The sequence below is a fragment of the Somniosus microcephalus genome, unplaced genomic scaffold (assembly GCF_052327205.1).
Source record: "Somniosus microcephalus isolate GS21.2 unplaced genomic scaffold, FLI_Smic_1.0 unresolved_chr2, whole genome shotgun sequence".
Classification (NCBI taxonomy): domain Eukaryota; kingdom Metazoa; phylum Chordata; class Chondrichthyes; order Squaliformes; family Somniosidae; genus Somniosus; species Somniosus microcephalus.
The window spans coordinates 58,244,232-58,269,632 of record NW_028225180.1 but is presented as its reverse complement, the minus strand read 5'-3'; the positions used below and the strand labels follow the sequence as shown (position 1 = coordinate 58,269,632).

Genomic DNA, 25,401 nt, shown 5'->3' with positions numbered 1-25,401 from the left:
CAAAATTAAGGCACATGGGATTGGGGGCAAGGTATTGACTTGGATAGAGAACTGGTTGGGGGACAGAAAGCAAAGAGTTGGAGTAAACGGGTCGTTTTCCAAGTGGCAGGCAGTGACTAGTGGGGTACCGCAAGGATCGGTCCTAGGACCCCAGCTGTTCACAATATATATTAATGATCTGGACGAGGGAATTGGATGTAATATCTCCAAATTTGCAGACGACACAAAGCTGGGTGGGAGGGCAAGCTGTGAGGAGGATGTCGTGAAACTCCAGTACGATTTGGACAGGTTGGGTGATTGGACAGAAATATGGCAAATGCACTATAATGTGGATAAATGTGAGGTTATCCACTTTGGTGGCAAAAACAGGAGGGCAGATTATTATTTGAATGGCAATAGATTGGGAGAGGGAGAAGTGCAAAGATACCTGGGTGTTCTTGTGCACCAGTCGCTGAAGGTAAGCATGCAGGTGCAACAGGTGGTTAAGAAGGCAAATGGTATGTTGTCCTTCGTAGCAAGAGGGTTCGAGTACAGGAACAAGAATGTCTTGCTACAGTTGTACAGGGCCTTGGTGAGATCGCACCTTGTGTATTTTGTGCAGTTTTGGTCGCCTTACCTGAGGAAGGACGTTCTTGCCATGGAAGGAGTGCAGCGAAGATTCACCAGGCTGATACCTGGGATGGCAGGAATGACGTATGAGGAGAGATTGTGTCGATTGGGCTTATACTCACTGGAGTTTAGAAGATTGAGAGGGGATCTCATCGCACCCTATTAAATTCTGTCTGGCCTGGACAGACTAGATGCAGGAAGGATGTTTATGATGGCCGGGGAGTCCTGAACCAGGGTTCATAGTCTAAGGATAAGGGGTAAGCCATTTAGGACTGAAATGAGGAGGAATTTCTTCACCCAGAGAGTGGTGAACCTATAGAATTCTCTGCCACAGAGGGCGGTGGAGGCCAGTTCATTAAATATATTCAAAAAAGAGTTGGATATATTTCTTAAGCGTAAAGGGATCAAGGGATATGGGGAGAAGGCAGGGACAGGGTACTGAATTTGGATGATCAGCCATGATCTCAATGAATGGCAGAGCAGGCTCGAAGGGTCGAATGGCCTACTCCTGCTCCTATCTTCTATGTTTCTATGTATGATCAGTAAGTTCGCAGATGACACGAAAATTGGTGGAGTGGTAAATAACGAGGAGGGAAGCCTCAGGCTACAGGACGATATAGACGGGTTGGCCAGGCCGGCAGATCAGTGGCACATGGAATTTAACCCTGAAAAGTGTGAAGAGATCCATTTTGGGAGGACTAGCAAGCCAAGGGAATAAACAGTGATTGTTAGGAGCCTAAAAGGACAGATGATTAAACGTACCTTGGTGTGCATGAACATAGATCATTAAGGCAGCAGGACAGGTAGATAAGATGGTTAAAATGCATATGGACTACTTGCCTTTATTAGCCCAGGCATAGGATATAACAACTGGGAGGTAATGATGGAGCTGTACAAAACGCTAGTTAGGCCACAGCTGGAATACTGTTTGCAGTTCTGGACGCCAACACTATAGGAAGGGTCTAATTGCATTGGGGAAGATGCAGATGAAATGCACCAGGATGCCATTAGAAGGACCTTTACTCTGTATCTTCAGCTATAAAGAGACTGGACAGGCTGGGGTTGTTTTCCTTAGAGTAGAGAAGGCTGAGGGGAGACCTGATTGAGGTGTACAAATTTTGAGGGGCAGATAGGGTAGATAGTAAGGAACTTTTTCCCTAGTGGAGGGGTCAATAACCAGCGGGCAGTTTCAAGGTAAGGGGCAGGAGGTTTAGAGGGGATTTGAGGAAAAACATTTTCACCCAGAGACTAGTTGGAATCTGGAATTCCCTGCCTGGAAACATGGTAGAGGCAGGAGTCCTCACAGCTTGAAGAAGCATTCAGATGAGCAATTGAAACGCCATAGAATAGAAGGCTATGGACCAAGTGCTGGAAAATTGGATTAGAATAGATAGGGCTTAATGGCCGACACAGACACGATAGACGGAAGGGCCTCTTTCTGTGCTGTATAAATCTATGTCTCTATGATTCTATGATTGATGCAACTGTTTAGAAGGAGCTTTACTCTGTATATAATCCGTGCTGTCCCTGCCCTGTGAATGATTGATGGGAAAATGTAGAGGGAGCTTCACGCTGTACCAACCCGTGCTGTATCTGCCTCGGGAGTGGTTGGTGGGTCTGTTTAGGGGGCGATTTTTACTGTATCTAACCCGTGCTGTCCTTGCCCTGGTAGTGATTGACGGAACAGTTTAGAGGGAGCTTACTCTGTACCTAACCCGTGCTGTCCCTGTCCAGCGAGTGTTTGATGGGACAGTGTAGAGGGATATTCACTCTGTATCTAACAAGTGCAGTCCCTGATCTGGGAGTGTTTGATGGGACAGTTTAGAGGAACCTTTACTGTATGTCTTACACCTGCAGTCCCTGCCCTGCTAGTGATTGATGCGACTGTTTAGAGAGAGCTGTACTCTCTATCAAACACTTGCTGTAACTGCCTTGGGTGTGTTTGATGGGACAGTTTAGAGTTACCTTTGCTCTGTATCTAGAACGTGCTGTCCCTGCCCTGGGCGTGATTGATGGGTGTTTATAGAGGACGTTATATTCTGTATCGTGCTGTCTTTGCCCTCGTAGTGATTGATGTGATAGATTAGAGGTACCATTATTCTGTATCTAACACGTGCTGTAGCTGCCCTGGGGAATGATTGCTCGGGCAGCTAAGCGGGAACTTTACTCTCTATGTAAGTCGTGTTGTCCTTGCCCTGGGGGTGATTGATGGGACAGTGTAGAGGGAGCTTTACTCTGTATCTGCCTCATGCTGTACCTGCCCTGGGATGTTTTTTGGGAAATGTTAGAACGAGATTTACTCTGTATCTAACCCGTGCTGTCCCTGCCCTGTGAGTGATTGATGGAATAGTGTAGAGGGAGATTTTACTTTTGTATCTAACTCGTGCTTTTCCTGCCCTGGAGTGTTTGCTGGGAAAGTTAAGAGGAATATTTACTCTGTCTCTAACAAGTGCTGGCCGTGCCCTGGTAGTGTTTGATGGGAAAGTTTATGGGAAGTTTTCACTGTAAGTAACTCGTGTTGTCCCATCCATGCTACTAATTGATGGAACAGTGTAGAGGCAGATTTACTCTTTATTTAACCCGTGCTGTCCCTGCCCTGGGAGTGATTGTTGGGACAGATTAGAGGGAACTTTTCTATGTATTTAAACGCGTGCTGTCCCTGCCCTGGAGTGATTGCTGGGACAGATTAGAGGGAGCTTTACTCTGTATCTAACACGTGCTGTTCCTGCCCTGGGAGTGATTAATGGGACAGCTGAGAGGGAGTTTTACTCTGCATCAAAACCGTGCTGTCCATACCCTTCGAGTGATTGATGGGACACTTTTGAGGGACCTTTACTCTGTATCTAATCCTTGCTGTACTTGACCTGGGAGTTTTTGATTGGACCTAGTAGAAGAAGCATTACTCTGAATCTAACCCTTTCTCTCCCTGCCCTTGTGATTGATGGGACAGTGTAGAGGGAGTTTACTCTGTACCTAATACGTGCTGTACCTGCCCTGGGAGTGATTGATGGGACATTTAGAGTGAAATTTACTCTCTATCTAACCCGTGCTGTCCTTGCCCTAGTAGTGATTGATGGGACAGTGTAGCGTGAGCTTTACTCTATATCTAACACGTGCTTTTGTTGCCCTGGCAGTGATTAATTGAGCAGTTTAGAGGGAGCTTTACTCTGTATCTAAACCGTGCTCTTCCTATCCTGGGAGTGATTGCTTGGACAGTTTATTCGACCGTTTCTCTGTATTTAACCCGTGCTGTCACTGTCTTGTGAGTGCTTGCTGGGACAGTGCAGAGTGTCCTTTGTTATCTATTTATCCGGGATGCCCCTGCCCTGGGAGTGATTGTTGGAATGCTGTAGAGCGTGCTTTACTATGTACTTGCACGGCGAGTGTATAATGGGAAAATGTAGAGGGAGATTTAATATGTATCTAACACGTGCTATCCATGCCCTGGGAGTGTGTGATGGCACTGTGTAGAGTCAGCTTTAGACTGTATCTAACCTTTTCTGTATCTGCCCTGGGAGTGTTTGATAGCAAAATGTAAAGGGAGATTTACTCTGTTACTAGCCGGTGGATTCCCTGCCACTTGAATGTTTCATAGGACAGTGTAAAGGGAGATTTATTCTCTATCTAATCCGTGCTGCAACTGTCCTGAGAGTTTTTGTTGAGAAAGTATAGAAGCAGCGTTACTCTGTATTCAACCCGTGCTGTAGCTGAACTGGGAGCGTTTCATGGCACATTGTAGAGGGAGCATTACTCTGTATCTAATATGTGCTGTACCTGCCCTGTGCGTGATTGATGGTGACAGTGTAGAAGGGGCTTTACTCTCGATCTAACCCGTGCTGTCCCTGCCCTGGGGGTGATTGACGGGTCAGTTTATGATGCCCTTACTCTGAATCAAACACGTGCTGTTTGCTGCCCTGGGGTTTTCTGATGGCACAGTATAGAGGGAGCTTTAGTCTGTATTTAACCCGTGCTGCACCTGCACGGGGAGTTTTTGATAGCGCAGTGTAGAGGGAAATGTTATCTGTATCTAGTCAGTGAAGTTCCTGCCGTTTGAGTGCTTGATGTAACAGTGTAGAGGGAGCCTTACTCTCTATACTACTCGTGCTGTACCTGACCTGGTAGTGATTGATGGAACAGTGTAGAGGGAGCCTTACTCTCTATACTACTCGTGCTGTACCTGACCTGGTAGTGATTGATGGAACAGTGTAGACGGAATCTAGCTCTTGAGCTAAACAATGCTGCACATGCTCTGCGAGTGTTGGATGGGACAGTGTAGAAGGAGCTTTACTCTGTATAAAATGCATGCTGTACCTCCGCTGGGTGTGTTTGAAGGAACAGTATATAGGGAGGTTTTACCTGTATCTTGTCCATGCTGTCCCTGCCCTGGGAGTGTTTGCTGGCACAGTGTTAAGGGGGTTGTACTCTGCATCAAACCCTTGCTGTACCTGCACTTGGAATGTTTGCTGGCACTGTGTATAGGGAGATATACACTGTATCTCGATCGTGCTGTCCTTGCCTTGGGAGTGTTTATTGGGAAAGTGTAGAGGGAGCTTTACTTTTTATGTAACCCATGCTTGTTCAAGCCCTGAGAATGTTTGATGAGGGAATGTTGAAGGAGCTTTATTTGTATCTAAACCGTGGTGTACCTGTCCTGGGAGTGGCTGATGGCTCAATGTAGAGGGAGATATAATCTGTATATAACACGGGCTTTACCTGCCCTGGGAGTGTTTGATGGGGCAGTGTAGATGGAGCTTTACTATGTATCGAACCCGTGCTGTACATGCACGTTGATGTATTGATGGGCTGGCGTAGTGGGAGTTTTAGTTTCTATATAACCCGAGCTGTGCCATCACGGGGAGTGTTTGAATAGACAGTTTAGAGGGATCTTTACTCTGTGTCTAGTACGTGATATCCCTGCCTGGGAGTATTTGATGGGAGAGTGAAGAGGGAGCTTTACTTGCTGTAACTGCACGAGGAGTGCTTGTTTGGACAGTGTAGAGGAAGTTTAATCTGAATCTAACCCGTGCTGCACCTAACCCGGGATTGATTTATGGGACAGTGTAGACGGAATTTTACTCTGGAGCTAAACCATGCTGTACCTGCCCTTGGAGTGTTGGTTGAGACAGTGTAGAGGATGATTTACTCTGTATGTATCGCATCTTGTAGCTGTCCTGGGAGTGCATGTTGAGTAAATGTTGAAGGAGCTTTACTATGTATCTAATCTTTGCTGTACCAGCCGTGGGAGTGATTGATGGGGCAGAGTAGAGGGAGCTTTACTCGGATCCAACCCGTGCGGTACCTGCCACGGGAGTGCTCGAAGGGACAGTGTAGTGGGAGATTTATTCCGTATGAACTGCCCTGGGAGTCACAGAATCACAGACATCACAGAAACCCCACAGTGCAGATAGAGGCCATTTCGGCCCATCGAGCCTGCACCGACACATATCCCACCCGATCCCCGTAACCCCTACACCAACACATATCCCACCCTATCCCCGTAACCCCACGTATTTAATCCCCCTAACACTAAGGGTCAACTTATCATAGCCAATCAACCTAACCCGCACATCTTTGGACTGTGGGAGGAAACCGGAGCACCCGGAGGAAACACACGCAAACACGGGGAGAATGTGCAAACTCCACACAGACAGTCGCCCGAGGCTGGATTCGAACCCGGGTCCCTGGCGCTGTGAGGCAACAGTGCTAACCACTATGCCACCGTGCTGCAGTGCTAACCACTATGCCACAGTGTTTGATGAGTCCGTGTTCTACTGTATTCCTAAACCATGCTGAACCTGTTTTGGGATTGATTGATGGGCCATTATAGATTATGTTATTTACTGAATATATCGCATGCTGCACCTGCCTGGGGAGGGTTTGATGAGCAAGTGTAGAAGGAGCATTACTCTGTGTCCAACCCGTGCTGTACCTGCCCTGAGAGTGTTTGATGGGACAGAGTAGAGGGAGCTTTAATCTGTATCGAACCCGTGCGTTTACCTGCCTTGGGAGCATTGGTTGGGACATTGCAGATAGAGCTTTACTCTGTATCTAACCCGTGCTCTACCTGCCCTTGAAGTGATTGATGGAATCGTATAGAGAGAGATTTACTTTTTATGTAACCCACGCTATAGTTGCACGGGCGTGTATGATGGGACTTTGTAGTGGGTGATTTACTCTGTATCTAACCCGTGCTATTCCTGACATGGGAGTGATTGATGGGACAGTGCAGAACGAAATTCAATCTGGACCTAGTCCATGCTGTAACTGTAGCAAAATACTGCAGATGTTGGAAATCCGAAATAACAACAGAAAATGCTGGAAAAACTCAGCAAGTCAGGCAACATCCGTGGAGAGAAATTTGAGTTGACGTTTCGGGTTTGACCCTTCTTCAAAACTGGAGAGAAAAGGAACTAGATCGAAGGCAGGGCTGCGATCGGACAAAATAATAAAAGAACCAAAAGAAGTAAAAGAGATTAGAAGCTAGACGAGATGGTAATAGGCTGTGATTAGGTGTAAAGTGTACTGGCAGGGCAAAAGATAGCTGCCAGGTGTGAGAGAGAAACAAAAGGAAAGGGGGGGGGGAAAGGAAAGGAGTGGAAAAATATAAGTGAAACTGAAATGGGGGCCGAGGTTGTTGACACTGCCCTCGAACGTGTCAGTTCTATCTCCCGCACCTCTGCCCTCACCCCTGCCCCTCCTTCCCGGAACCACGATAGGGTTCCCCTTGTCCTCACCTTTCACCCCACCAGCCTCCACATTCAACGGATCATCCTCCGGCATTTCCGCTACCTCCAAAGTGATACCACCACCAAACGTATCTTCCCCTCCCCTCCCCTTTCAGCATTCCGCAGGGACCGCTCTCTCCGAGACACCCTAGTCCACTCCTCTATCACCCCAAACAGCCCTTCCCCTTCGCCTGGCACCTTCCCGTGCAAGCGGAGGAGATGTGACACCTGCCCCTATACCTCCCCCCTCCCCACTGTCCAGGGCCCCAAACACCCCTTCCAGGTGAAACAGCGATTTACTTGTACTTCTCGCAATCTAGTATACTGTATTCGCTGCTCACGATGCGGTCTCCTCTACATTGGGGAGACCAAACGCAGATTGGGTGACCGCTTTGCGGAACACCTCCGTTCAGTCCGTAAGGGTGACCCCGAGCTTCCGGTCGCCTGTCATTTCAATTCACCGCTCCATTCCCACTCGGACCTCACCGTCCTTGGCCTCTTGTACTGTTCAACGGAAGCTCAACGTAAACTCGAGGAACAGCACCTCATCCTCCGATTAGGCACTCTGCAGCCTTCCGGTCTCAATATCGAGTTCAACAATTTCAGATCATAACCTCGGCCCCTATTTCATTTTTACTTATATTTTTCCACTCCTTTCCTCCCCCCCCCTTTCCTTTTGCTTCTTTCTCACACCTGGCAGCTATCTTTTGCCCTGCCAGTACACTTTACACCTAATCCCAGCCTATTACCATCTCGTCTAGCTTCTAATCTCTTTTACTTCTTTTGGTTCTTTTATTCATTTGTCCGATCGCAGCCCTGCCTTCGATCTAGTTCCTTTTTTCTCCAGTTTTGAAGAAGGGTCAAACCCGAAACGTCAACTCAAATTTCTCTCCACGGATGTTGCCTGACCTGCTGAGTTTTTCCAGCATTTTCTGTTGTTATTTGGGAATCGACTATGTTTGCTTGATGGAAGAACAGATGGTAGACCCTGAGGTGCAGTCATACCGGACCACTCCTTCCAGTTTACAAGTGGCTGACATCGTTTTCCAGGCCTCTGGGACCATGCTCCTTTGTGATGTCTCAATGGGGGTTCCCCGACCGATTGTACCAGCTGCATGGCGCAGGAGCATCTTCAATGCAATTCACGGCTTGTCGCACCCTGGCATGAGGGCTTCACAAAGGCTCATGGCAAAAAAGTTCATCTGGAAAGGCATGCATCTCGATGTCCATGACTGGACCAATACTTGCGTGAGTTGCCAGAAGTCCAAGATCCAACGCCACGTTAAAGCTCCGGTTGCCACATTTCCGGTTCCAGAGCGGCGTTTCGACCACATGCACGTGGACCTGGTGGGCCCTCTTCATTCTTCTCGTGGCTTCACTCATCTTCTGCCCATGGTAGACCGCACCACCAGGTGGCAAGAGGCAATTCCTTTGGTTGCCACCACATCGGCGGACGTCGCCAGAGCCTTCATCTCGTCTTGGGTGGCTCGGTTCGGGGTACCAGCCGACATCTCCTCCGACCGTGGGCCACAATTTACCTTGGAACTTTGGAACGTGGTTGCTCAAGGGTTGGGTACCAAGCTTCATCGCACCACCGCCTATCATCCACAGGCGAACGACCTGTGTGAGAGATTTCACCAGTCCCTTAAAGCTGCATTGCGTGCTGGTCTCCACAGTGCTGGATGGGTGGACATGCTCCCTTGTGTGCTTTTGTCCTCTGCATGGTGCCTAAGGACGACCTGCAATCTTCCTCCGCCGAGCTGGTTTACAGTCAGCCACTTTGGGTCCCTGGGGATTTTCTTCCTCCTCACACGGAACCTTCATCTGCAGCTCAGCAGCTCATCAGCCACCAAGAAGCAGCTAAGAATGTCATTCCAGTGCCTACGACCCATCACGACCTGCAATGCTCCTATGTCCCGGCGGAGCTTAACAGCGCTGCATACGTTTTCATTCGGCAAGATGCTCACAGGGGTCTGCTCAAACTGCCTTACACTGGTCCTTTCCACGTTATCTCGGCAGTAGACAAGTCTTTCACGGTCGACGTCGGAGGGAAGACCGATCACATTTCCATAGATCGGTTGAAACCGGCTCATCTGGATCTGAGCGAGCAGGTCTTAACTGCTCAGCCACCTTGACAAGGTCATCCACCGGCAGCCGCCAGGCTGGTGCAGCTACAGTCATCCGCTAATTTGCCTTTGCCCGCTGCACCGGTTCAACGCAAGCCGCCCACTTTCTTACCTACACCTGCTGCACCACCTCAGCCACGGCTGACTACCAGCTCATCCTCTAGTGCTCCACTGCAGCTGCCAGAGTATCGAAGTCAGTCCGACAGACTTATCAGACCCCCTTCTTGTCTCGCCTTTTCTGTTAAAGACAATTCTGGTGGGTCGCATGTGGCAGAACCACCAGGAGACTCAGGACAGTTATATATAATTCCTTTAACAGCAATGTAGTGCAGCCCACGGCTGTACCTTTAACGTATCTGTTAACTGTACTATGGCTTGTTACCTTAACTTTGCATGGTGACGTCATGCCGCCCATCACGTGATCTCCCAACGGCGGGAAGAATGTGATGACATCATGATGTCAGCGACCGGAATATTTTAGTAGTGCTCGAGGAGCTTCCAGCAAGACCAGACCTGTTTACAGTGTATCCAGCAGTTTACTGTTCAGCTTCATTTGTTCATTAAATTTCATTGTTTCTGATTCTCTGAGTCGATTTCAACTCTTCAGTTAGGAACCTCCGTTCCTGCAGTACAGTGTTTATTAATAACATTATCACTGGTACTAATAATAATAGTGTTCATTTCTAATACAATTACTGATACTATTAATAATGTACAGTTGTAGGAATGTCTACTTCATATCAAGAGACTGAGGTCCACTCAGGCGATCAAACAAACGATGTTTAATGTAAAACTAATTGAGTTTAACAAACAGATGCAAGAGAACTACGAATACAGGTCTAGTCAGTTCGGAGGCTCTACGAAGACTGCTTGGGCGGGCCCGTGGCTGGCGTCATGACGTCATCACGTTTTTCCCGCTGGTGGGGATCACGTGATGAACGGCGTGACGTCATCGCGTTTGCCCACGCTCTTAAAGGGACTGCGCTCTGTACATGCAAACTGTATATACAAAGATAGAGACTCAGGCTGTAGCTAACATATTGTTAAAGGGAATTTTATACATTTGATCGGAGTCCCTTAGTAGCTCCGCCACATGCACCCCCCCAGAATTGTCTTTAACAGAAAAATTGCAACGGCGGGGAGGCCTGACAAGCTTGTCAGAGCGACTTCTGTACACTTGGAGTGGAAGCTGCTGGACGGCGGGCGGGCTGGCGGGCGGTTGCAATTGATCTGGCACGGTGACTGTGGATGGTCAGCCACATTTTGGCAGCAGTGCAGTCTCGACGAGGCGGTCAAGGTCCAAGTGCGCCGGCTTCAACCGGTCAACCGAAATGTGGTCCGGTTTACCTCCGATATCCACCGAGAAAATGTTCTCTCCCGGCTCTAGCACATGGAAAGGAACAGTGGAAGGGGCCTTGAGCGGATCCCGATGAGCGTCGTAGCAAATGAACACATATTCGGCATTCTTCAGCTCTGTTGGGACGTGGGAGCTCTGAAAGCCGTGATGCGACATTGGTTCTGGTGCAAAACACCTGGCTGCCTCCTGCTAGCTGATGAGTTGATTGTATGCGGACCATGGCTCTGTTGGAGTTGGAAGGAAATCCCCTGGTACGCGTAGCGGCTGGCCATAGAGGAGCTCTGCTGAGGATGAGCAAAGATCTTCCTTGGGTGCCATGTGAAGAGCCAACAGGACCCATGGTAGCCTGTCCACCCATCCAGTGCCTTGGAGGCTGGCACTCAGTGTGGCTTTGAGCGACCTGTGAAACTGTTCGCACAGGCTGTTCGCCTGTGGATGGTAGGCTGCGGTTTGATGTAGCTTGATGCTGAGCCCCTGAGCCACTACATTCCAGAGCTCAGAGGAAAATTGCGGCCCATGATCAGAAGAGATGTCCACCGGTACCCCAAAATGGGTGACCCAAGAGGAGATGAATGCCCTGACTACGTCTGCCGAAGTGGTGGATGACAAGGGAACTGTCTCTGGCCATGTAGTGGTGCGGTCTTTCTTCGTAAGGATATGTGTAAACCCATGAGAAGGTGGAAGTGGCCCCACCAGGTCCACATTCACGTGATCGAACCGTCGCTCTGGAACAGCGAAGGTGGCCAATGGAGCTTTGACGTGACGCTGCACCTTAGCCTTTTGGCAGACCACGCAGGTGTTGGCCCAGTTGCGGACATCCATATGCATGCCCCGCCAAATGAACCTGGATAACATCCGCCTTTGCGAGGCATTCATGCCAGGGTGTGACAACCCGTGTATGGCGTCAAACACTTTTAGGCGCCAGGCGACCGGCACGGTAGGGCAAGGATCTCCTACGGAGACGTCACAAAGTAGCGCAGGTGCCTGCAGCGTGGAATTTGACGTCGGACGCTTGGAGGCTAGAGGGGCTGGTTCGGTATGCTCGCACCTCTGGATTCGAGGCTTGATTCGCAGCCATGAGGGCATAGTCGATGCCGAGCTGGACTGCCTGAATGGTCGCATGGGAGAGGCAATCCACCACCAGGTTGTCTTTACCGGCCACGTGCTGAACATCAGAAGAGAATTCAGAGATAAACGTTAACTGATGTTGTTGTCGGGCTGACCACGGTTCGGCAGTCTTGGCCATAGCGAACGTTAGTGGCTTATGGTCTACAAAAGCAGTGAAAGGACGTCCTTCCAGCAAGAACCGGAAATGGCGGATGTCCAGTAAAAGAGCCAGCAACTCCTGGTTGAAGGTACTGTACTTCCGCTCATTTTGCAGTAGTTGAAGGCTGAAGAACGCCAGCGGTTGCCATGTTCCATATACCCACTGTTCCTGCACTGCGCCGATGGCATTGTCTGACGTGTCAGTGGTGAGGGCGATGGTGGCACCTGGCAGTGGGTGCGCCAGCATGGTCGTATTGGTGAGGGTGCTTTTTGTGTCAATGAATGCCCAGTCCATGTCGACTGTCCAGCTTACCTGATCCTTGCCAGACTTGCCCTTGAGGGCCTCGTACAAGGGCTGCATGAGCAGAGCTGCCTTTTGCAAGAAGCGGTGGTAAATATTTACCATCCCGAGGAACTCCTGCAGGGCCTTGCTGGTCTGCAGGCGCGGAAAGGATGTCACCACCTCTACCTTTGCCTGCAAAAGCACCGCTCCCTCCGATGTAATGCGATGTCCCAGGAAATCAATGTGGGGCAGACCAAACTGACACTTGGCCGGGTTGAGAATCAGGCCGTGTTGGTTGAGGAGACGAAAGAAGGTGTGTAGGTGTGCGATGTATTCCTCCTTATTTCGACTGACCACGAGGATGTCGCCTAAATAGACGAAAACGAACTTGAGGTCCCGCCGAACGGAGTCCATGAGGCGCTGGAAGGCCTGGGCAGCGTTCTTCAACCCAAAAGGCATCCTCAAAAATTCAGAAAGGCCGAATGGGGTGATGACTGCGGTCTTCTGCACGTCCTGTGGGTGTAAAGGGACCTGGTGGTAGCCTCGGACCAGATCCACCTTGGAAAACAACGGTGTTCCCAGCCAAATGGGCAGAGAAATCCTGAATGTGGGGGATCAGGTATCGATCAGGAGTGGTAGCATCGTAAAGTCGCCGATAGTTGCCGCATGGCCGCCATCCACTGCCAGGTTTCGGTACTATGTGGAGACGCAAAGATCAGGGACTATTGGACCGACGAATAATCACCAGGCGTTCCATCATAGCGAACTCCGCCTTCGCGACCGCCAGCTTGCTGGGTTCGAGGCGCTGGGCCCATGCGTGGACCGGGGGGCCGGTGGTAGTGATGTGGTGTTCCACACCATGCTTCATGGCCGTAGAGGAGAACGTAGGTCTGGTCAGGTCCGGAAATTCACTGAGCAGGCGGGCGAACTCATCCAGAGTTGGGAAAGCCCAGGAGACGGTACGCGACATGGTGGTACCAAGGTGGCAAGGAATGGATTGAAACGTGGCCGCGTTGATCAGCTGCCAGTTCCGCACAGCGACCAGGAGGCCGTTTGCGCACAGGAAATCTGCACCAAGGATGGCTTGTGAAACCCTGGCCGTAACAAATTCCCAAACAAATCGCTAGCCGCCGAAGCACACCTGGACCCGCCGTTTGCCAAAGGTCTGGATAGCTCTGCCATTAGCCACTTCAAGTGAGAGGCCATGCCACCCAGCCTGAACATCAATAGCGGACGCGGGTATAATGCTGCACTGTGCACCGGTGTTGCATCGGAATCGCCGACCAGAGATGGAATCGGTGATGAACAACAGCTTGCCAGAATTTCCGATTGCCATTGCAGCCATGGGGCACCCGTCAGACCCGTTCTTCTTTTGCCGGGGTTGCAGTTGTTTCTTTTTGGGAGAGAAGCTGCAGGGAGGGCGGCAACATCTGGCTTTCGCGTGTGGTAGGGGCAAAGCCCTGAAGGTTGAGGAGCTGGGGTGGCATATTTGGGGGATGGGTGCCTTGTGGTAGCGCAGTACTGCTGCATCACCGCGAAAATCTTGTCCACTTCGGCAGCAAGCGCTGCACAGTCTGTGTCTTCGGACCTGGCCAGGGCAGCTTGTACCTGCTCCGGTAACTGACTGAGGAAGAGCTCCCTAAAGAGGAAGCATTCCAGTTCGGAGCCAAGGAGCGTGAGCATTTGGCTCATGAGCTCAGACGGCTTGGAATCCCCGAGGCTGGGCAAAGCCAGCAGTCGGTGGGCGCGCTCCGCCTTCGTGAGCCTGAAGACTTGTAACAACCGCACCTTGATTGGTTCATACTTGCGGTCGTCCGGGGAGTTCTCAAGCAGGCTGATGATTCGCGATGCGGTGGAGCTGTCTAGTGAGGCGACCATGTAAAAGTAACGGGTCTGATCTGCAATGACGTTTAGTAATGCAAACTGGGCTTCGACCTGGATAAACCATGCAGTTGCATGTTGCTCCCAGAATTGCGGTAGCTTCAATGCAACGGCGTTTGTTTCCATGCTTCGTTCCTTCGTAGCCACAAGCCTACATTTCGTTGTACTGCACTTGTGCACTAACAATGACAATAAAAGTTGATTTGATTTGATTTGATTTCTGCGAAAACCGTTCGCAAAAGTCGGGGTCACCAATGTAGGAATGTATAGTTCCTATGAAGAGAATGAGGTCGACTCAGGCGATCAAACAAACGATGTTTAATGTAAAACTAATTGAGTTTAACAAACAGATGCAAGAGAAATACGAATACAGGTCTAGTCAGTTCGGAGGCTCCACGAGGACTGCTTGGGCGGTCCCGTGGCTGGCGTCATGACGCCATCACGTTTTTCCCGCCGGTGGGGATCACATGATGAACAGTGTGACGTCATCGCGTTTGCCCATACTCTTAAAGGGACTGCGCTCTTTACATGCAAACAGTATATACAAAGATACAGACTCAGGCTGTAGCTAACATATTGTTAAAGGGAATTATATACATTTGATCGGAGTCCCTTAGTGGCTCCGCCACACAGTGTTTATTAAAAACACTCTCACTGCTACTAATAATAATGTACAGCGTTTATTTCTAACATTATTACTGATACTAATAATAATTTACAGTGTTTATTAACAACACTATTACTGATATTGTTAATAATGTACAGTTTTTATTGATAACACTATTACTGATATTAATAATAACGTGCAGCATATATTAATAATACTTTTACTGGTAATATTAAAATATACAGAGTTATTAATAACATTATTACAGATAATATAATGTACAGTGTTATTAATAACAGTATTATTGATACTGATAATAACTTACAGTGTTTATTAATAACACTATTACTGATATTGTTAATAATATACAGTTTTTATTGATAGCACTATTACTGAGATTAATAATAACGAACAGCACTTATTAAAAACACTATTACTGGTACTACTAATAATGCAGTGTTTATTAATAACACTATTACTGATATTAATAATAACGTGCAGCATATATTAATAATACTTTTACTGGTAATAATAAAATATACAGAGTTATCAATAACATTATTACAGATAATATAATGTACAGTGTTATTAATAACTGTATTACTGATACTGATAATAACGTGCAGAGTTTATTAATAACTCCATTACTTACACAAATAATAATGTACAGTGTTTATTAATAAAACTTTTGCTGATACTCTTAATAATGTTCAGTGTCAGACATCCAGTTATTAAAAACACAATCTCACACAGTCTGGTACTTACTCCAGTTCCTGTATTTTACAGTCTGGGTTCCTCAGAGCCTCAGAAAGTAATTTCACTCCTGAATCGCCCAGTTTATTATTCCTCAGGTTCAGAACCGTCAGTGACTGGATTGCACAGAGAACGCAGGCAAGGTCCTTGGCACAAAGAGCTGTGAAACCGTTGTTATCCAGCCTGGGAATCAGAGAGAGACAGAGGGCGAAAGAATTTATTAAGAACACTATTATTGATACTTTTAATAACGGACAGTCGTTATTAATAACAGTATTCCTGATACTAATAATAATGTAGGTTAGACATCCAGTTATTATAAACACAATCTCACACAGTCTGGTACTTACCACAGTTTCTGTGTTTTACAGTCTGGTTTCCTCAGAGACGCAGACAATAGTTTCAATCCTGAAACTCCCAGTTCATTGTTCCCCAGTCTAAAAGCAGACAGAGAGAAAGAAACTGAATCAACCTTTGGAACTGATACAATGTTTCTCTGTCTGATATTACAGGAAACACTGAAAATACTTCAGGAAATTAATGAGCAGATTTTCCTGTCACTGACAATGAATCTCACTCTGTCCAACTCCCCATATATTCGGGGACAGTCAGTAAATGTATTTATTAAATAAAGTGCTGTCTGTGTTTGAAGCCTATAAATGTCCTGCAGTCCGGTCTCATTCCTTGGTGATCAGAATCTCGCCCCTGGAATTCAGTGACCTTCCCCGCCATGTTTGGGGAAACTTGACTCACATCTGATGCTCGTTAAATTGCAGATTTGATGGGAAAGGGGCGACTTTCCCGAAATCAATTATATAGCGGCGATTCCCTGTACTTTATACGCTGTGCATTATATTAATCTGTATATTATCTCGAGGTGAGTTTTATTGTGAAACGGCGCTAACAGCTGCTGTAAAATCCGTCACCCAGGATTTCATGTAACAAGGAGAGTTTATTCTGTCTGATTCCCAGTTTTAAATGTCCGTGTACTCCTAGTTTATAGGGGAGGGGAGTCCGCAATTTATTCCCCATTATACTGGCTCTACATTTATTTCAGGTGTAACTGGCCAGGCAGATTTTCGGGTATTTTCGGAAGCTCCCTCCCCGAGTGGAACCTCACACAGAGGGGGCGGATTATGGGCTATTCCCGGGTTCACTGCCCCCAGTTTAACCAGGAGCCGCCCGCGGTGTGTGAGGCCCCACCGCTGGCCGGTGTGTGTCTGTACTCCGGGGTTAATACCCCACAAAACGTTAGATTGGAACCTTTTTTGCCGGTAGATTTTAGATCCTAAATGTCATTCTTAATTTATTATTCTGGGCTGTGAATAATTCTAATCATTCCATATCCAGGAATCTTCCCCCTTGACACGACACGCCCAGCACGATATTAGATTCAATAAATTAACTGTTCGTTATTTAACTCGGGTGTTTGTCCTGTTTCTACTGGCTATGGAAAATATTTTTACTCTGTTTTCTATTCTGCCGGCTTCTATTTTTTATTTGCATTCCACGGTCCAGCTTGATTATGATGTATTGCAATTCAATTATCAGATTCTCAGTGACCTGTATTTGCTAATCTGGTAAAGAATATAAAATCCCTTCTTGTTCTCAAGGATCCATTTTAGATTCTGCAGTCCTTAGGGAATCACTATCCGATCCTTCTATTATTGGTCTTATTTGTGTTTAATCTGCTTCACTCTGGTTTAACTGAACTGTTTGTATTCCTTCATTAGGGAGCAACAACACAATCTGTGACTGTTCTGCAACTCGCCCAACTGTTAGAGACAAATAAATAGTTACCTCAATTCCCGGCATTTGTGCAGTACGGGTCCCAGTCGCTTCAGTCCTTCATACTGTATGTAGCAGCCCCGAAGATTAAGTTCTTTTATTGTATCACAGATTCCAATTATGTGAGACAGGACTGCACAGTCAATTGGGGTCAATCTCATTCCATTAAATGTAAGTTTCTCCACAGATCCCACTGTGGCCCGAGCCAGTGCTGTATTCTGAGACTCAAACAGGTAGTGTAATGTGTTCAGGAGGCTCCTTTGACCAGTTTCACTTTCTGTGTTTCCAATCTGTCCTTCAAACTTCTCCTTCACCCAGTCAATAACTCGGCGGGTGTTTTGATGAAGAAATGGACCCAGAAACTCCTCCAGGGGCCGAGCTGACTGTGGGGAGGAGAGACCAGCAACAAAACGGAGAAATATCTCAAATCGTCCATCTTCCTTGCAGTGGGGTTCACTGAGTAGTTTCCGGATGTCCCCATGATCTGGAGTCAGGAATTGTGCGAGTGCGGCTACAAACTCTTGGATGGTGAGGTGCGAGAATTTGTACACGACACTCTGGGCAGAATCATATATCTCCACAAGTTCCATCATGAAACCGGACAGGAACTGGGAAGGTTGCAGATTGTACTTGTTCAAATCTCCAGTTCCAAACACAATCTTCTTCTCGGAGACTCCTGTGAAAGCCATCTCACCAAGCTTCAGCAACACATCACGGGGGCTTTCAATCTCTCGGCCATGGTTTTTTAGAATGTTGTAAATATAGTAGGAATATAGTTGGGTGACGGTCTTGGGAATTTGCTGCTGTTTCCTGTCTGTTTGTGTAAAGAAGGGTCCCAGCGACAGACCGAGGATCCAGCAGTAGGAAGGGTTGTAGCACATGGTGTACAGGATATCATTCTGCTCTACGTATTTGAAAACAGCTGTTGCCACTATCTCATCTTCAAAAAACTTGTTGAAATATTCCTTCCGCTCTTCACGAACAAATCCCATGATTTCAGCCCAGACACTGATCTCAGCCTTTTCCAATAAATGTAATGGAGTGGGGCGGCTGGTCACTGGCACTGAACATCCTGGGAGCAGCTTGTGCTGTATTAAACTGTACACAATGTCCGACACTTCACCCCAGCATTCGGGATCTGTGCACATGTGCTGAGGTTCTGTATTTCTCCGAATGTCAGCAAAATCGATCCTATCCTTGAATTCATCCAAACCATCGAATATAAACAGCAATCCCTCTGGGTTCTTCCAGAGTTCTCCCAGAATATTCCCAAAGTAAGGATGCAGATCAAGTATCAGATTCCTCAGGTTTATTCTAGTGTTAATAGCGTTCAAATCCCGGAATTTGAAACTGAAAACAAATTGAAAGTGTGGGTATAATTTCCCAGTGGCCCAGTCATGAACAATCTTTTGTACCATTGTTGTTTTTCCAATCCCCGGGACTCCGCTCACTGCTGCTGAACTCCCAGATTTGTGTTTTCTCTGGGAAAAACTGCTCTGAAACAATTGATCAGTTCGGATTTTTTCCAGTTCTCTTCGGAGATGTATCTCTCTCCAATTTTCATGGTCTCGGCCTCTTGCCAGCAGTTCATGTTCTACAAGTGTCCGATCTCGAACAGTAGAAATGACCGTTAGCTCGGCGTATCGATCAACCAGCTGGAAAACCTTAACCTTCTCCTTTATTAGGATAGTGTTCACTCTCAGTGTTCCACTTTGTACCTGGAGAGTTTCCTTGTGTATCTTTTGGTATTCTTCAAGTAGAACAGACACAACATAGTTATCATTTTAGTTGTATTGAAATAAAAACAAATTAGAACTATTACTTGTTATTCAGTTAAATGTGACAGAATTTAATTCGCAGCTTAATTAGATGTCCGTACAGAAATTTATAATGAAGTGAATGAGAAGCATAAATATTCGCTGAGAAAAAATTGACTCCTCACTTAACTCTATTGTTACTGAAGATGGAGATTCCTATGAAGGTGATTATTTTCCACGTGATGGTTATACAATCTGGCCTGCCCTGTGCTATACACATCTCATTACAATGCACCCATGGTCCTGGTTATATGGTAGTTTAGATTCTAGTCGATCAATCTTTGAAACCGTCAGTGTTGCTTACATTCTGCACAAATGGGCAACAGGGCATTGGATGTCAATGGGAGAGGTTCAGACTGTGAATGATCAGAGTCCCACTATCAGGCCTTGGGAAGGTTATCTTAGTATGGTGTGCACTATTAGAATGATGGATTGTGAATGTCAGGAGAGCAGTTCAGAATCGCTTCTGGATGCAAAGGGTGACAGCAGTGTGGAACTCTTTCCCACAAATAGTAGTAGCTGCCAGCTCAATCATTAATTTCAAATCTGAGTTAGATAGACTGTTGCTAACCAATGTTATAAAAGGATAATTAGCAATGCTGAGAGGTTGTTTCCCCAGGCCGCAGCTACTAGAACTAGGGGGCATAGTCTCAGAATAAGAGCTCAATAATTTAAGACTGAGCTTAGGAGAATCTTCCTCACTCAGAGGGTTGTGAATCTTTGGAATTCTCTACCACAATGGGCTGTCGTTGCTGCATCGTTGAGTATATTCAAGGCTGAGATAGATAACTTTTTAGCCTGTAGGGGAATCAGGAGATCGGGTGGGAAAGTGGAGTTGCGTTTGAAGGTCAGCCATGAACTTATTGAATGGCAGAGCAGGCGCGAGGGGACATATGGCATACTCCTGCTTCTAATTCTTATTTTCTTGTGTTGTTCCATTCATATTGTTAAGTTAAGGGCTACTGCTACTTCCATACCCGGTTCGGCGCACGGGCACGCCGCTGCAGCCAACCCTGCACGTTTCCAACTGCCCCCACACCGGCCTACACGATGGCCATGGGGCAAGCAGGCGCGCTGCTGTACGTTACGGACAGAGACTCCGGACGCCGTTTCCTATGCGACACGGGCACGCAGCGCAGCATCATCCCCACGTCTGCCCTCGAGATCCAGCGAGGCAGCCGCGGCCCTGCGCTGGCTGCCGCCAACGGCACCGACATCCGGACGTACGGCACCCGCACCGTCACCATCGACCTCGCAGGCCGCCGCTACCACTGGGAGTTTATCACCGCCAAGGTGCTCTCCCCGCTCCTCGGTGCGGATTTCCTGTGCGCCCACGGCCTGTTGGTCGACATGCCTCGGCGCCGCCTCGTGGACATGAACACCATGTCACCTATCCCGGGCGCCATGGCCCACCCAACCCGCCGAAAGGGCGTGGCAGTGCCGCGCCCGCTCAACGGACGACTACTCAGCACTCCTGGCTGAGTTCCCAGCCCTCACCAACCCGACCTTCTCCGCGAAAGTTGCTAAGCACGGGGTAGAACACTTCATCCCCACCATAGGCCCACCGGTGTATGCACACGCCCACAGGCTGGACCCGGCCAAGCTGGAGATCGCGCGGGCCGAGTTCGCCACAATGGAAGAGCTCGGCATCATCCACTGCTCCAACAGCCCCTGGGCCTCCCCACTCCACATCGTCACCAAACCCGACGGGGGATGGCGCCCCTGCGGGGACTACCGGCGCCTAAACAACGCCACCATGCCGGATCGGTACCCCATACCGCACATTCAAGACTTCTCGGCTAGACTGGCCAGCCGCTCAGTCTTCTCCAAAGTCGACCTGGTGCGCGGTTACCATCAGGTGCCAGTCCACCCCATGGACGTCCCCAAGACGGCCATAATCACCCCTTTTGGGCTATTCGAGTTACTCCGAATGCCCTTCGGCCTCAAAAACGCGGCCCAGGCCTTCCAGCGGCTCATGCACTCGGTCCTTCGGGACCTGAAGTTCCTCTTTGTCTACCTGGATGACATCCTGGTAGCTAGTTCCTCCAAGCAGGAACACATCGAGCACCTCCGCACCCTGTTCCAGCGGCTCAGTGAGCACTGGCTCATCATCAGCCCAGCCAAGTGCCAATTCGGCCTCAGCAGGATCGAATTCCTCGGCCACCACATCACGCAGGATGGAGCCATTCCCCTGCCCGCCAAGGTGCAAGCCATCCAGCAGTTCCCCCAACCTACCACCATCAAAGGCCTCCAGGAGTTCTTGGGGATGATCAACTTTTACAACCACTTCATTCCCGGAGCGGCCTCCCTCATGCGGCCCCTATACGAAGCCCTCCGGGGTAAGAAAGACAGAATGGCGATCGAGTGGTCGGCGGACATGTTGACCACTTTCGACTCGACCAAAAAGGCGCTCGCCGACGCCACCATGCTCACTCACCCACAGCCCAACGCCAGGGTGGCCCTCACCACGGACGCCTCCGACCACGCGGTCGGCGCCGTGTACGAACAGTGTGTCAACTGGGCCTGGCAACCGCTGGCCTTTATCGGCCGCCAACTGCGCCCCCCGGAGGCCAAATACAGCGCCTTTGACCGCGAGCTCCTCGCACTGTACCTGGCAGTCCGCCATTTTAGATTTCTTCTGGAGGGCCGCCCCTTCACCGCGTTTGTCGACCACAAACCCCTGACATTCGCGATGGCAAAATCTGCGGACCCGTGGTCAGCCAGGCAACAACGCCAGCTCGCCGTGGTGTCCGAATTCACCACGGACATCCGGCACGTCTCCGGTCGAGACAACGTGGTGGCCGACTGCCTATCCCGCCCCGCCGTCCACGGCGCCCACCTGGCAGTGGACTATGCTCAACTGGCAGCGGAGCAACGCACCGACACCGATCTGCTCTCCGCGCCCACAACCCTCCCAGGGCTATGACTGACTGATGTCGCCTGCGGCCCGTCCGCTGTCACAGTCAAATGCGACACCTCCTTGGCGCAACCCCGCCCGTAGTCCCGGCGTCCTGGTGAAAACGGGTGTTCGACATCGTCCACGGCCTCTCACACCCCGGCACCCGCGCGTCCATTAGACTGGTGGCCAACCGATTTGTCTGGCGTGGCCTGCGCAAAGATGTGCGCATCTGGTCCAGATCCTGCATAGCTTGCCAGCGTGCCAAAATCCACCAGCACGTCAAAGCTCCACTCGAGGAGTTCACCGTGCCAGAAAGAAGGTTTGACCATGTCCACATCGACCTCGTCGGTCCCCTGCCGCCATCACAAGGTCACACGCACCTGCTGACAATCGTGGACCATACCACCCGCTGGCCCGAGGCCATTCCACTGACGTCCACCACCGCCGCCGACATTGCGAGGGCATTCATCGGGACCTGGGTCGCTCGGTTCGGCGTCCCCTCCGACATGACGTCGGATAGAGGCCCGCAGTTCACCTCTGATCTGTGGGCCGCCATCGCCCAAAACCTCGGGGTGGCCATTCGCCGCACCACAGCTTACCACCCCCAAGCCAACGGACTGTGCGAGCGATTCCACAGGTCCATGAAGGCGTCCCTCTGCGTCAGCCTCGAGGACGAGGCCTGGATTGACTGCCTCCCGTGGGTGCTACTTGGCCTATGCTCCACGGTCAAGGAAGACCAGCAAGCCTTGGCGGCGGAACTCGTGTACGGCCAGCCGCTGCGCGTACCCGGAGAGTTCCTGGCCACCGCCACGACCCCCTGGTCGGCTGACCAGCAACGCCGCACTTTCGCCAACCGAGCACAACAGTTCACTCCGGTACCCACCGGCCTGCACGGCGAACCAGCAACCCGCGTACCACCTAGCCTGCACATGGCCAAATTTGTTTTCGTGCGCCATGACGCCCACCGAGGACCGCTACGGCCCCCATACGACGGACCCTACAAGGTACTCCCGACGGGGAACAAGTTCTTCCTCCTCCAAGTGGGCGGCAGAACTGACAAGGTGTCGGTCGACCGGCTCAAGCTGGCGCACCTAGAGCCCGATGAACCCGTTCAAGTGGGCCAACCCCCACCGCAGGGCAGGCCGCCTAAGAGCCCGACGCGTCCGACCGCCCCGCTCCTGACACCAACTGCCAAGTGCCGTTCCGGCCGTGCCATCAAGCCGCCACGCCAGTTCGTACACTCCCTACTAGCGGATTCTGGGGGGAGCTGTGTGGCGTACCGATCACAGAAAGGACACAATCCGCTTTTCGGTCCGTAGACTATAAATCAGGCGTCATGCCTTTAAGAAGGATCACACCTTTAAGAAACTCGATCTGCAACACAGTTAAGCCCAGAGCGGGGGAGGAGCAGTCGAAGCTAGGAACTGATGAAAAGCAGTCAGACTTGGTGTAAGCTCTGATGCCATTTCTGTGTGTAACATGTGGTCTGAACAATTAAACCTTTTCTGTTGAACCTCTCCGAGTTCAGTATATTTTGTTAGGAGTACGTAGACTCCCACACCATTATGATTGAATAGAATAAAGCAGCACTGGTGAATGTACCTGATTGGCTGTATTTTTCCACAGTTCTGTTTATTAGGGTATAATGCAGGGAAATTGTCTTTTGCTGGTGTGGAGAGTGACTAGCCAAGAACAGTATAGTTTCCATCCTATGCGCCCAACCCAGAGGGAACATAGGTAACTTTGTTCTTCTTGCAGAATTACTGCGTAAATACTTCAATGTGCTTCGAATAACGGACCACCGTTAACCAATTTGGTGTCACCTGGCCTCTTACAATTGGGCAGCTTACTGTGTAATTTTGTGCACTGCGGGAGTCACAGACTGTAGCTGGACAGAAGTTTCACTGTTATTTGATCAGGCCTTGGAAAGATTGCCTGGGGTACTGTATGCACTTCTAGACCACTGATATCAGGAACAAAGTGAATGTCACAGAGAGGAATGAGAACAATTAATTTGTGTATCAGGAATTAAAGCTGAGGGAAAGGCGTGGGAGTAGGATTTTCTTATTTGGGGAAGAGACTTCAGTAGTGAAACATATCGATGGGATTCACATAATGAATGTTGGGAATTGACTCGCGGTGACAACCTTTAATTAATAATGTGAAAACTGAAAATAGGAAGTCTGGAGTAAGAAGGGAAATCATGGCAATAGAACTGGTGGACCAGTTATCAGGAAAGGACACTGAGGTGGCAATATAAGTCGGGGTTACATCAACTGGATGTGTTTCTGTGTAGCGACAGAGGATGGGGAGGTGTGCTCATCCCCAAGAGAAATAGGCATATTTGGAACAAACGGACTTTATATGTCCCTAAATAATCTGTTTTTACATTGTGTTCCAGTAACTCCGATGATGTTTACATTGGTTATACTCGCAAGGTACTACATAAGAACATAATAAGTAGGAGCAGGAGTGTGCCATACGGCCCCTCGGGCCTGCTCCACCATTCAATAGGATCATGGCTGATCAGAAACAAGACTCACGTCCACTTCCCTACCCGCTCCCCGTAACCCCTAATTACTTATCAGCTGGGAAACTGTCTATCTCCGTTTTAAATTTATTTAATATTTATTTACTAATACCTTGCCAGGTTTATATCAGGATCTACAGTGTATCTGGATTCTAAAAGGCTTGTATGGGGTTTCACAGTGTGTCAGGATCATGCCACGTGTATGGATTTTCATAGCGTATCAGGATCCTGCCAGGTGTGTATGGGGTTACAGTGTATCAGGATCATGCCAGGAGTGTATGGGATTTCACAGTGTATCAGGAATGTGCCAGGTGTTTATGGGATTTCACACTGTTTCAGGATCTGGCCAGGAGTGTATGGGGTTTCACGGTGTATCAGGATCCAACCAGGTGTGTATGTGGTTTCACAGTGTATCAGGATCCTGCCAGGTGTGCATGGAATTTCACAGTGTATCAGGATCCTGCCAGGTGTGTGTGGGGTTTCACAGTGCATCAGGATCCTGGCAAGTGTGTATAGAATTTCACAGTGTATCAGGATCCTGCCAGGTGTGTGTGGGGTTTCAGAGCGGATCAGGATTCTGCCAGATGTGTATGCAGTTTAACAGTGTATCAGGATCCTGCCAGGTGTGTCTGCGATTTCAGAGCGGATCAGGTTTTTGTCAGGTGTGTATGGGGTTTCACAGTGTATCAGGATCCTGCCAGGTATGTATGGAGTTTCACAGTCCGACTGGTCAAGGTACTCCCACAGTGCTGTAGGGTAG

The 25,401-nt window shown here is 49.1% G+C and overlaps 1 pseudogene; it reads right to left on the bottom strand.

The window, feature by feature from the left end:
* The window catches only part of LOC147092696 (NACHT, LRR and PYD domains-containing protein 3-like), a 62,303-nt pseudogene that overhangs the window by 24,899 nt on the left and 12,003 nt on the right, over positions 1 to 25,401 (bottom strand).